Raw genomic sequence first — 12,926 nt, 5'->3', positions numbered from 1 at the left:
AATAGACGTGAAATTTCTTAGTCTAGTTCAAAATATTTTATATTAAGTTTCACTAGTTTACAATATACAGAGGATTAATCATTTATAAATTTGACTCATAATAATGTGCAAGCAAATCTTGACAAACGTCGTATTTGTTGATGTTAATAAGGCTAATAGTTCAGCTTATAATAGTCGTAGGCCTATGTCTGCAAAGTTCACACATATGAAGGAGATAAAACAAAGATAGTGATGGCATTTGGAGATGAAAATATTAAAACATAAGAACAGCGATGACCTCTGAAGCATTATAGTAACATCCTTTAATCAAGTAAAGTATGACAACAGTCAACAGTATCAGAAAAAGCCCTGTTTAAGGGAACCTGCAGGTAATTTCTCGGACCCGCCCCTAGTGTTCAGTTGTTTCATGCGCTTACAATGGAGTTGCCAAATAGCGCCAGATGTCGCTATTATAAGCTGTTGTCCGAAAAGTTTTGAAATATGTTGCAAAACATTTTTGAGTGATTGTACATCATCAAACAATGCATAGAGAAGCCACCTCTTTGTATCATTCATTATTAAGAGGTATATGTCGTACCCTTAAAAGCATTCAAGAAGCAAGAAGCATTGTCAATCAGGAAAATGAATTGTAAATATACAGATGGTGTACAGAATGGATGTTAATGCCACTGAGGAAAATATAAAGAAAAAGAGTAACCGTGTACCAAAGCAAGTGGGCCATTTACTGTGGTTGGTGTTGTCAGTGGGGTCTCTCTCCGATTGGAGCTTCTGTTCAGCAAGTGGCAGATTTCCTCCTTTTCTCTGCAGAGAGAAACAACTTTCTGTGTCTTCCATCAAGGGCTACAGAGCTACCTTGAGTCCAGTTTTACGAATGAAGGATGTTGATCATTCTTCTTCGTGGGAGATCTCAATGCTTCCCAAGAAATTTGAGCAGTCTTGTCCTCCAAATGAGCTTGGACCACCCAGTTGGAACCTGACTCTGGTGCTGGGCAGCCTCACTCATTCCCCATTTGACCCTCTGTGTTATGCATCAGATAGGAACCTGACTCTCAAGACGGTTTTCCTGCTGGCTCTGGCCTCCTCAAAGCGAGATGGTGAACTCCATGGCCTATCCTATAATATCAAGCATACAAGGGGTTGGATGTCCATAGCCTTCGAATTTGTCCCGGAATTTGTGGCTAAGACCCAAAACCCCTCGTCATGATGACAGATTTGATTCCTTCTCAATTCCGTCTCCTCATGACTTTTTTTTATAGTGATCCGGACGGATTGCTCCTTTGCCCTGTCAGAGCTCTATGCTGCTACCTGAAAAGGACTCACCATCTCACCATCTCCAACTGGGGTGCCGAAGACTTTTCCTTAGCACTGGCCGGAACAAGAAAGAAGTGTCCAAGAATACGATCACCTTTTGGCTACGTGAGACTATCTCAGACAACCCCATGGTTCGACTTCATGCTCCAATCCTAACACAGTGCAGGCAAGAGCAGATGATGTTAAGGGGCTAAGCCCTTCTTTGGCACTTAAAAAGAACTTTTCTGTTCAAAGGATTTTGAAGGCTGGCACATGGCTTCGTCAAACCACCTTCACTTCCTTTTTATATGCAGGATGTTGCGCACAGGTCCTTGGACACTTTTCCCTTGGGTCCGGTGTTGGCTGCACAACAGGTTGTTTAACACATCCAGTGCCCCTAGCAGGACAGATTGTATCTTACCTAATATGATAGTATGAAAGTGAGTATGAATGGGTTGGTTGGTCTCTTTCAATTTCCTTTCTTTTCTTCTTTACCCGGTGGGAGAAGAAATCATTCCATAATGTGCTGGATTGGGTCTGATGCAGGTGAGACTGCGGCCTTCTTGTTAAGTTTTGCTTATTCCCACGCGAATATAAAACTTTGGCAAAAGCAAGCCCTTCCTCCCTCTAGCAAGGGGAGAGAGGATTGATGGCAAACTCTTAGTGGCCACGAAGGTTCGTTATCTACAGATATAGTTCTTTAACTTCCTACTACTTTGCCATGTCACATTGTAAAGATTTCCAGAAGTCTGATGGATAAATAATCACTTACAGTATTTATTATGTCAGAGGCTTTGGTTCCCTTCCATAGGCTTCTGTAAGCCAGGAAGAGTTTCCAGGTGTGCTGAAACTCCAGTTGGTTCCAGACTTTCTTTTTCCCCCTCCAAAATTGAGTCTATCCATAAGTTAAGACCCAGCTTTGTTCCACATATGAACAAATGATAAATTTATTAATCAGTTTGTATTTTTCATTGCTAACAAACCTATGGCCCACCTCTAGCCACCCCTCAATCAAGTTTCCTGGGATGGAAGAAACTGAGGCGTCATTTCTTTCGCTGCATGCGCGAAGGAAATTGATTGTTGCCACCTAGGCCTATCGGCGCACCTTGTTGCCACCAATTCCTTGTTGTTTTTACCGGTTTCCAGCTGGCACTAGAAGAATTATCCACAAGTTAAGACTGCAGGTTTGTTAGCTATGGAAAATACGAATTGATTAATAAATTTGTCATTTTTAAAAAATTTTTTGTAGGAAAAATAGGCTATGTGCAAGTGAAAACAGAGTTCAGTCCAGAAAATGTATTGCTTGTAGATGTTATAAAAAATTTACGATAACACAGAAAACCTTTTAACTTAACACTCTACCTCCACCAGGTTAAGTGGAATCTCTCTTGTGGTTGAGGCAGTGTCAAGAACACCAACCAGTGGTAAGAAAACTAACCTAGCCAGTGCCTGTGTTTTCCAGGTAACAAAATGCCTCATTTCTTTTTGAAGGCAGAAGGATGTCAGTCTTTTACATTCCGTCACTTGTAGGTCAAATCCAGTACGGTTCTGTTGTGGAAGCAAAACTATTAGATAAAGAGAACTGTATTGTGTCAGTGGATGATAGTGGAGCCCTCAGTATAGGTTGAGTAGTGTTAGTCTTTTGTCTCACTTGTTCTAGTATGTCAACTAAGATTTTAATGGGCACATTATATGCATAATTGTGGAAAGTACAATATATACATAATTCTGGACTGATTTACACATGTATGGATTCTTTCTGTACTCATAATCCAAGGAGGAAAGGAGTTTTATTATTGGAGGAAATGTCATGTTGACATTTAATGATTAAAGATTTCTGTTTTCTCCTAATTTGGAACATTGGTGAATAATTGTTAATAAATATTATCTTTAATCACTTGCCTGAATCTTACTGCTCTTCATATGGTCATTAAGTCACAGTGAAGGGATAGGGTTGGTTAATTCTATTGTCCAAGATTGATTTAGGAAGGTTTAATTTTTCCAGCACAAGATTCTGAGCTCTTCATTACAAATTGGAGCTAGGCATTTTAATTCAGGATCTGATGCTAAGTCATATACAGTATTTGGCTTTCATAATCTAAAATAGATGGAACAGGATTGTGTTAGGTTTTTCATTAGGTTTAGTGCATTTTTACTTCATGCTCTTATATATGGAATGTTTGGTTTCGAGTTTTGTTTGTATCAGAAAATGTAAGAATATCATGGCTTGGCATATACATGTACTGTAGTTGTCAGATTGTTTCTCATATAGATATGTATAGAATTTTATTTTCTTTCTGATATTATATAAAACCAAGATTGATTTAATTTTTTATGAAAAAACTGGAAACCTACTGATGAGGCTTAGGTATTTACTTATGTTATGGTAATATTAATAGTACATTGGGTATGTCGTATGTTAGAAGCAGCATAAAGTAGTGTGTAGCAATTCAAATTCAGATCTCTATTCATATGCAGTTATACACTATTACTTGTATTACTTATATTTTTCTTAAAGTCCAAATTTAAACTCTTATTCAGCACAGAAAGTCTAAAGTAAAAATATTTTCTTCTGCATTATTACAGATGTTCTTTATGTGTTCCTTGCTGTCTATCAATTCTTTAATCAAATTGATTGTCTGTACAGTATGTCTATTTCTGGGGAGAGACCTGTGTCACCCGGTGAAACAACCTTTCAGCACTTATTTCTAGGTAAAGCTATGCTAAATATACCACAGAAAAGCTAAAAAGCTAAGCCGAGTTACTACTCCTCAAAAGTAGCTCCATGAAATGGAGTCGTATGAGAAAGGGTGAGATTGTCACAATCACAGGCCTCCGCCCTGTAAACATTCCCAATGTCAAAAGTCCCACCGAGTGAGGTGCCGTTACAAACCCCGCACCACTCGGGACTGTAAACAAACCGGCGCCACCCACATTCCACTTTTTTTAGCATTGTTCTGTTCTGTGCCAATGCGCTTCTTTGTGTTCCAAATTTTGTTAACTGGCACCCTGGATTCTTCTTCACCTAAGTTGAGTACCATCTCTGTTTTTTATTTTAGGCAGTTGAGGCTCCTTATTTCCCTCTAATTTAATAATTAGGGGATTTATAACGCCTGTCTCATCCACCTTCTCCCGCCCCATGTGACCTTCAGTCACGGTGCGGGATTTTTATGTCGGGCTTGCCTCCCCCTTCATTTTCTTAATGTTGTGCCTTTTGCTTATCCTATATTCAGTTGGGCTTTTATATTATTGTTTTATTACCCTTCTCTGGGGAAGTTAGGGTCCTTGTCGTTTAGGCTACGAGTTTTCCCCCTCGGGCCTATCCGCTCTTTATCAGTTCTTATATGCGTTGTATTTTGGACCCTCACTTCCTCCAGTGTTTGGGTATATTATTTGAGATGGTACAGTTATGCTTATCAAGCTTATTTTAAGCCTAGTGCACGGATGTCTTTGATATTTTCGGATTATATCCTTTGTTTTTATCTGAAGGTCGGGCCATTTTCCTCCGCGCTCATATCACGTTTTGGTTTGGTCCTCCTTCTACATATGTCCTTATGATTAGTTGAATCATTGTTTAATTTCTTTGCCTAGATAGGTTAACTTTAGGCTAGTCGAGTAGATACCTTCTTCCCCCTTCCTCCGTCAGCCACCGGCTGTGTTAGGGTTAGCCTAGATTAGGCTATGGCGTTCTCTTCCCTTTCTTGGGAGAGAAGGTTTGGTGTGTAGGAGGGTTCATGGTTGAGCCCTTTGTGTGGCGTTGGTTAGAGAAGTCGGGCTTGTGCTTCCTCTCTCTCCTGTTTCGCCTTTCCGTTTAGGGACTATTGAGTCCTAATAAAGGTTAAGCTGGAATAGCGAGGGTATCTCGTAGCCTACCTTCATCCTAACCACATCTTCGGTTATTCTCCATCTTCATGTATACCCCCTCTCCTACCCCATTACTCCTTCCTCCCCCCACCTCACTCCTCCTCCCACCCTTGGTTCTTTCCATAATATGTTAACTTACCAAGGCCCGAGAGTTTTATCCTGTTCTCACGCCATAGCCTTATATCCCTTCCTCTGCATTGATTGGTCTGTTCTCTCGCCACGGGTTCCGACCTTACCCGGTCACACCCAGTCGAGACCTCAGTTGGGGACCGGGCTGCTCCCACACCCTGTTTCCCATTCCCTTTCTTTGCTTTTTGGCCTTTGAGAGTCCCCATCCTCCTCCTCTTAGTATCGTTCATACATATTCGATCCGATCGAAGGAGAAGGCTGGATCTCATGGCGCCGGAGAGTGCTTACTCACCCCTGGTCGCTACTTTGATCCTCGCTCATGGCCTATACCACCCCCTTCTCCTATAGTGTCAGTGCGCCCCTTTTTCCCCACCGAGTGTCGTTCTCCCAGAACGATATCTCAAGGGGGAAATTTGTGTTCATGTTGCCAGTTAGAGTTTCCCACCTGACTGTCTTCTGTTATTCACACGCTTATGACATTTATCTTCGTTCTATTCATTTAGAACACCTATAGTTTCAGTATCTACCCTCCGCCGACTAGCTATCTTTGTGTTTTCTCTGCTAGGTAGTCGGGCGTTTGTCGCCTTCCACTCCGGTGGGTACGGTGTTTGGTCGGACGGGTGCTCACTACACCTCCTCCGCTGTCACCGTATTAGAGTACAGGACTTCTGCCCAAGCAGAAATATCCACTTTTATAGTTGACCTTTCCTAGTATGCATACATATTATATTCATATTATATATTATATTATGTATATACACTATCCTTTTGGGACCTTCCTGTCGCCCGGATTAATTCGATGGTCCCTTTAGGTTATCTTGCATGTTCCAGTAGGCCTTTAACCTCCCGGACGCTCCGGCGGACCTATCTGGATAACTGTTTATTATATATATATACACATTGATTTATTTACCTTTGTAGGTTAACTGTCCTTTGGGACCTTCCTGTCGCCCGGATTAACTCCTGTGGTCCTCTAGGTAGTTGATCTTGCATGTTCCAGTAGGCCCTTTATCCTCCTGGTAATGCGCTCCGGTGGGACCTACCTGAATAACTTTATTATCCTAAGACACTGCTCCGGTAATCCACTCCGGCAGCCCTATCAGCATACTCATATACCCACAACTTACAGATGGTGCGTTGTCAGGAGCAGGGGTGCACCGGCTGTGCTGCATCAAGCCAGCGGACATGAGGTGCAGGTCCCACCGGTGTGCTGTCCACGAGGGGACCTGATCGCCTGGCACCCTGATGGTTGTGAGGTGTGCTACGCCCTCTATGAGCAGGTTCTGGATGAGTCGATTGACCGCAGCTCTCGGGACTCTTCGATGTTGACCCTCAAGATCTGGGTCAGCGGCTTCAGGAGGAACGTCGGGCAGGGAAACCCCACGCTTTGTCAAAGGGGATGTCTGCAACGTTCTCTTCGCGCCTGATCTCAGCTTCAGTTGCGGACGAGGTAGTCGCCCTTGATCGCTGGGATCTGGGAAATGACGCAGCCTCCCAGGAAGAAGTCGCTGCATCGCGGAGTTGTCACCGAGGATGTTGCGGCTCTTAATCTGGACCTTGGCGAATGTTGATCTGGATTTGCAAGCAGGTAAGGGGGTAAGTGAGGCAGGTGATTTACTGTTTAGCTCTCCTTCTTCCACTGCTTCTTCCTTTCCGAGGATTTGTGAAATCCTTCTGCCTTATGGACGGTGCAAGATCTACCGTCCCTAAGGTTAAATCAGTAAAGAAAAAGACCTTAAAGTCCCAGAAAGTCCACTCCGGGGTTCCCTCAAGACGCCACGGCCCCCAGCCCCGTGCCATCTACGAGCAAGGCCTCTACTTCTGGGAAGGGAGCACGGTCTAAACAGCAAAGAGGTTCCTCCTTCCTTTTTTGCTGAAGCATTTGCTGAGTTTATGAAGCAGTTCGACAAAAGAGTTGACGATAAGCTGTCGCGAACTCCTCGAGCCAACTGTCTTCAAATGCTTCCGCTCTCCTTATCAGAAGAGGTTAAGTCTCAAAGGACTTTAATCTCCGGGTTCAAGGAGTGGCGGAGCGCCAACAAACCCTTCTCTGTCCCGGACACCTCCAGCCTACCTCCCTTGATAAAGGAAACCTGGCTGACCATTTTTGCCCCCAGCATGAGGGTACCTTACTATCGAGGGCCTAGGCACTGTGAGACTGAGGAATTAGAATTCTTCCTCCTAACCTGCAATCACCTTATGCTGGTTATGCCAGGCTTACCGAGGAGGCATGGGTTTGGTCCGATAAGGTCCCCAAGGAAACTGTCATCTTCCCGAGGACCAGGCCCAGTTGGGTCCTACTAAGAACTTTGTCGGAGTGGCATGGAGAACACCAAACTCACTCCGCCAAGGGTGCTTTCACAATGTTCTCTCTGGGAGAAGTTCTCCCACCCCTTGCACCTCTAAAGTGGCCTCCTCACCAACCAGGCTTGCATGGAGGGTAAGCCCTTCCCCATCTCCGAGACAGATCCCACCTCTCTTGTCTTACCCGGAGATTCTCAGTTTTGGTAGGGAGCTCCGACACCTTCACGGTTACTCGGGTTGACCCTGACTCATGCTTCTCACCTCTTCAGCGAACAACAACTCCCTAAGATCCCGGAGTCACTCCTGAAGGCTGAAGCTGAGTCAAGGACAGACTTAGTAGGTCCTTAAACTCTCTGACTTTTTAGCAGAGCAACGTCAGTGGTATATAGCTAAGATGCGGTTATTTCAGGTGCTGACGAAATCTCTCTTGGGAGTTTTCAGCAGGACCTGTACGATTTCATTAAGGCCTGATTGAATCCAAGCCGAAAACACATCTTTCGGCAGCCGAAAAACCATCTGGGGAGCTAATCTCTCTCCCCCAGGAAGAGGTTGATGTCCTAGCTGAGGCAACTAGGGCCAATCAGAGTCTCCGCCTCCCTGCTGGGTTTATCTCAAAAGGAAGCAGTCTGAGCCCGCCGAACTCACCCCAAGCCTGGGAAGAAGTTCAAGAAATTTAAACGCTCCCGACTCAGACTGTCTTGCAGGCTGTCCAGGTCCCCGCCCTGGTCATCCCTCAACCTCTCAGTCTCAACCTCAACCTCAGTATGTGCTGGTCCAACCAGCCCAGCAACTCTCGCTGTCCTTCATATGTTCCTCTCCCAGCTTTCAACGCTCTTATGAAAGGCCAGGGTGCATTTTGATCATTAAAAATGCAAAGGGAACGAGCCAGAGGATACTTCCTGGTAGAGGAACACCTGCTCCTCCTCCAGAGGAAGGGGAGGCAGAGGCTCCAGGGGAGAGACCCTCTCCCCCCAGTGAGATATCCAGGTAGGCGGGAGGGTTATCATTTTCGGGACCAGTGGAGCTTCAGTCCCTGGGCCCAGGCATAGTCTCCAAAGGACTGGGGTGGAGCAGCAGAAGTCCTCCCAGTCAGGTTCCATCAATCACCGCCCAAGGCTCTGAAGGACTTTGTGAAAGATCTATTATTAAAGAGGGCAATAAAGAAAGCTTAGACATCTGAAATTTCAAGGCAGACTGTTCAGTGTCTCCAAAGAAAGGTTTCCAGTCAGCTAAGAGTAATTCTAGACTCCTGTCCCGCCTAAATTCCTACATCAGCGCGACAAGTTTCAATGCTTTCATAATCTCGCAGGTTCGGACCTCTACTGCCCTGTGGAGCCAGAACTACCTTTATAGATCTTCAGACGCCTATTATCACGTCCCGATTGCGAGAAGGTCTTTATCTGGGGTTCAGACTAGAAATCAAGCATACCTGCTCAGGGTCATGCCATTCGTCTCAATGTAGCCCCCAGAATCTTCACTAAACTGGCAGATACGTAGTTCAGCAACCTCGTCTCAGGGGATCATGCTAGCCGCATACCTAGACGCATTGGATTGTTTGGGCATCCAACGCCAACGAATGCCGGAAAGCAACAGCCATAGTAATCGCTTTCTGGAATCACTGGGCTTTCAGATAAACAAGGAGAAATCCCGCCAGTTTCGAGAGTCGCCAAATGGTTAGGATCCAGGACCTGTGTGCACACAGACTATCTCTTCCGCCGGCCAAACGGAGAGAAATAGCAAAGGCAACCAGACAGTTCCTCAAGAACAAGAAAGCTTCCCCGCTGCACCCAAGAAAGAGTCTTGTTCTTCCGTTTGTTTCAGTGACGATCTTCTTTGAAATCCAAACTGAAAGACATAAACAGGGTATGGCGGAGCCGAGCCAATGTCAGGTTCAGAGACAAAGTATCTCTGATTCCACCGATTTTGAAAAAGAGACTCAGCCTGGATGACTGTCAAGAGCTTTATCAGTCAGTACCTCTTCAGTTTCTCCATCATTAGTAATCACACCGACGCTTTCCCTGCGGGTGGGGAGGATACTCAACACAAGAAGGTACAGGGACTTGGTCCACCATGTTCTGCCAGTTCCATATCAATGTCCTGGAAGCTATGGCAGTCTTTCTAACCCTGAAGAAACTGCGTCCAACAATCTGATTCATATAAGAAAGATTGGTCCTGACAGCGCAGAGTAGTAGTACATTGTATAAACAGGAGGTTCCAAGTCGAATGGATCAACCAGGTTATGATAGCATATTCTCTAGCAAACAAACACCGGTGGTATCTGTCTGCTACCCACCTTGCAGGGGTCCGAATGTCATCGAGATTCCCTATCCAGACAACGCTGGAGTCGGAATGGTCCCTGGACAAAACTTCATTCAAATGGATTTGCAATCAAGTTCTGGTCTCGAAGTAGATCTCTTTGCAACAGAATGCAACCACAAACTACCTTATGTTGCTCCCAACCTGGACCCTCTAGCTCACTCCACAGATGCAATGTCCATAGATTGAACAAGTGGAAAGGATCTACCTCTTTTCCTCCAGTAACCTGTTACTGAAAGTCCTCCACAAGCTCAGGGACATTCAAGGGTCAGATAGCCCTAGTAGCTCCCAACTGTCAAGAGCAACTGGTTTCACTTCTTTCTAGAGCTGAAGCTTTCGGTGCTTGCAAATTTCCAACCTAAAACTGACGCAAATAGTACAAACTCAGACTGTGTCAGCTTCCTCAAGAATCTCAGAATGCCCTGGTTTTTGTGGATTTCATGAAGTTTGCAGCTCAGAAGGATGCTAATATTGATCCTATTAACACTTTGTTCCTAGAATCAGACAAAAGGGAATCCACTCTAGACAGTATGACTCCAGCAGTTAAGAAATTAGCACTCTTCTTAAAAGAATCTGAAGCAAACTGTAATGACCACTAATTTAGCTATTTCATTTTTTAGGTCATTATTTGAGAAAGGTCTGGCCTCAAGTACCATTACTACAGCAAATCAGCTTTGAAAGATATTTTTGCACGGGTTTAAGATTAACTTAACAGACTCCTTTTTTTCACAATCCCTAAAGCCTGTGTTGTTTAAGACCAGTAACCCGCCCACATACGGTTTCCTGTTCTAAAATGATGTTCTTGTTAGCCTCAGAAACAGATAATCAGAATTGCTCTTTCACTAACTTAATGAGGAAGACCTTATTTTTATTAGTTTAGCTTCAGGTGCTAGAATTTCTGAACTGTTTGCCCTGTCTAGAGAACCCAAACCATATTGATTTCTTCCATCAGGTGAAGTGTTGCTAGCTCACCCTAAGTTCCTAGCTAAAATGAAGATCCTCGAGATAGGTGGTCTCCTGGAAGGTCATCCTCCCACAAGACCTGTCTTTATGCCCAGTCTTTACCTTGAAAGCCTATTTAGACAGGACCTCACAGATAACTTCCGGGCCTCTGTTTGTAAGGGAAGGGGAGGAACTATTTCTATGAAAGCCATTAGGCAACAGATCTTGTATTTCATTAAACATGCAAACTCAGATTCAGTCCCAAAAGTACATGACATTAGGGCAGTGGCCACCTCCACTAACTATTTCCATTATATGAATTTCGAGGATCTTTCAAAATATACGGGTGGAAGTCTCCTGTAGTTTTTAAACGCCACTATCTGAAATCACTAGAAGCTCTGAAGTTCACTGCAGTGGCGTGCAGGGAACATCGCTCCCCTCCGTTTAATTCTTCTTCCTAGTACTCAGTCACTCCCTCCTCCTACCTGCCTCATTTATTCCCCTTCGTCACCTCCAGGTCAGGCATACTTCACAGCCTGTCTCCTGACCATGTCATAGTTTTGTCTTGTCTATGTGTTTAGTTTAAATATTACGTGTGTTCTCTATCTTGTGGAACATAGTTTCCCACCTAGTCTTAAGTATAATGTTTAGTACCTAATTTTAACTTTATGTACTCATTAATCTAAGGATGAATTTATATTTATGTACACTTTAATATTACATTAAATTTAAGTATCTTTATTATATCTAAATACCACATCTTGCTACCGGGATAATTAAAACTCTTGTGGACTTTTAGTTTTATTACTTCTACAAGTTTCCCTTTTGTTTGGTGGATGGTATTTTGATTTCTCTGTTATTATTTCACCGGGTGACACAGGTCGAAAACCCAGAAAAAGATTTGACAAAGGAAAAATCTATTTCTGGGAGAGACCTGTGTCACCCGGTGACCCACCCATGGTTCTTTCTTTTCCCCTGATAAAATACCATTCCAGGATGGGGGTGTTAACATGGAATGTGGGTGATGCCGGTTGGTTTACAGTCCGCATGGTGTGGGGTTTGTAACGGCACCCACTCGTGGGACTTTTGACATTGGGAATGTTTACAGGGCGGAGGCCTGTGATTGTGACAATCTCACTTTTTTCATACACGACTCCATTTCATGGAGCTCGCACTGGGGGAGTAACTCCGGCTTAGCTTTTAGCTTTTCTGTGGTATATTTAGCATAGCTTTACCTAGAAATAAGTGCTGAAAGGTTATTTCACTGGGTGACACAGGTCTCTCCCCAGAAATAGATTTTTCCTTTGTCAAAATCCTTTTTCTTCTGCATTATTACAGATGTTCTTTATGTGTTCCTTGCTGTCTATCAAATTCTTTAATCAAATTGATTGTCTGTACAGTATGTAAATTATTTTTAACGTCTTAGTAATTATGAATGTTGTGTTTTAGGATTAAGGCATTAAATTACATAGTAGTGGATATGTTATAAGAGAAACATAAAATTTTATAAAACTGTTTTTTCCAGTCCTATTCATTCCCACCACTGTCCTATGCCTAGGGATCAGTTGCCTTGATGCATCGTCTCTTAACTATTCTTATTGGAAGCATCTAGCTCTACTAAGCCCTGCTCCAAAACCTCCTCCACTTTATCACTCCATCTAATCCTTTGCTTTCCTCTTGACCTACCTCTAATAGGTTCCACCCAAGCCCTCTTCACTCATTTCTCACTCCTTATCACAGGCCCATACCATCTCAATCATGACCCTCTTATCATATCAGTAACCTTTACAACTTCATCACTTCTCATGCACAGAAATCCTGCAAATCCACCTCATCATCCTCATTTCTGTTTGCTTCAGTTTCTATCCCTCCTTCCTTCATAATATCCATGTTCTGAACCATACCTTGTCACAGTTTTAGTTTCCATTCTTCTCCCTCTATACAGAGAACGTACTTTTGTCATTTAAGTTTGCACCTCAGATGGACCTGGTGTTTTGTCATTCTTCATTTTACTATTTTAGATCTTCATTTTACTATTCTAGGTTGTGTCTCCTTCACCATTTACTCTACAGTCCGCATTT

General features: G+C 43.6%; 1 protein-coding gene across 2 annotated transcripts in view; it reads left to right on the top strand.

Moving 5' to 3' along the window:
• LOC136835677 (2,4-dienoyl-CoA reductase [(3E)-enoyl-CoA-producing], mitochondrial-like) overlaps positions 1–12,926 on the top strand; it is a 113,680-nt gene that overhangs the window by 36,836 nt on the left and 63,918 nt on the right. The gene's annotated exons all lie outside the window — the stretch shown is intronic.

This window comes from Macrobrachium rosenbergii, chromosome 55 (assembly GCF_040412425.1).
Source record: "Macrobrachium rosenbergii isolate ZJJX-2024 chromosome 55, ASM4041242v1, whole genome shotgun sequence".
Lineage (NCBI taxonomy): Eukaryota > Metazoa > Arthropoda > Malacostraca > Decapoda > Palaemonidae > Macrobrachium > Macrobrachium rosenbergii.
Note: the sequence above shows the minus strand (reverse complement) of the source record. Positions and strands in the feature narration are given on the sequence as shown.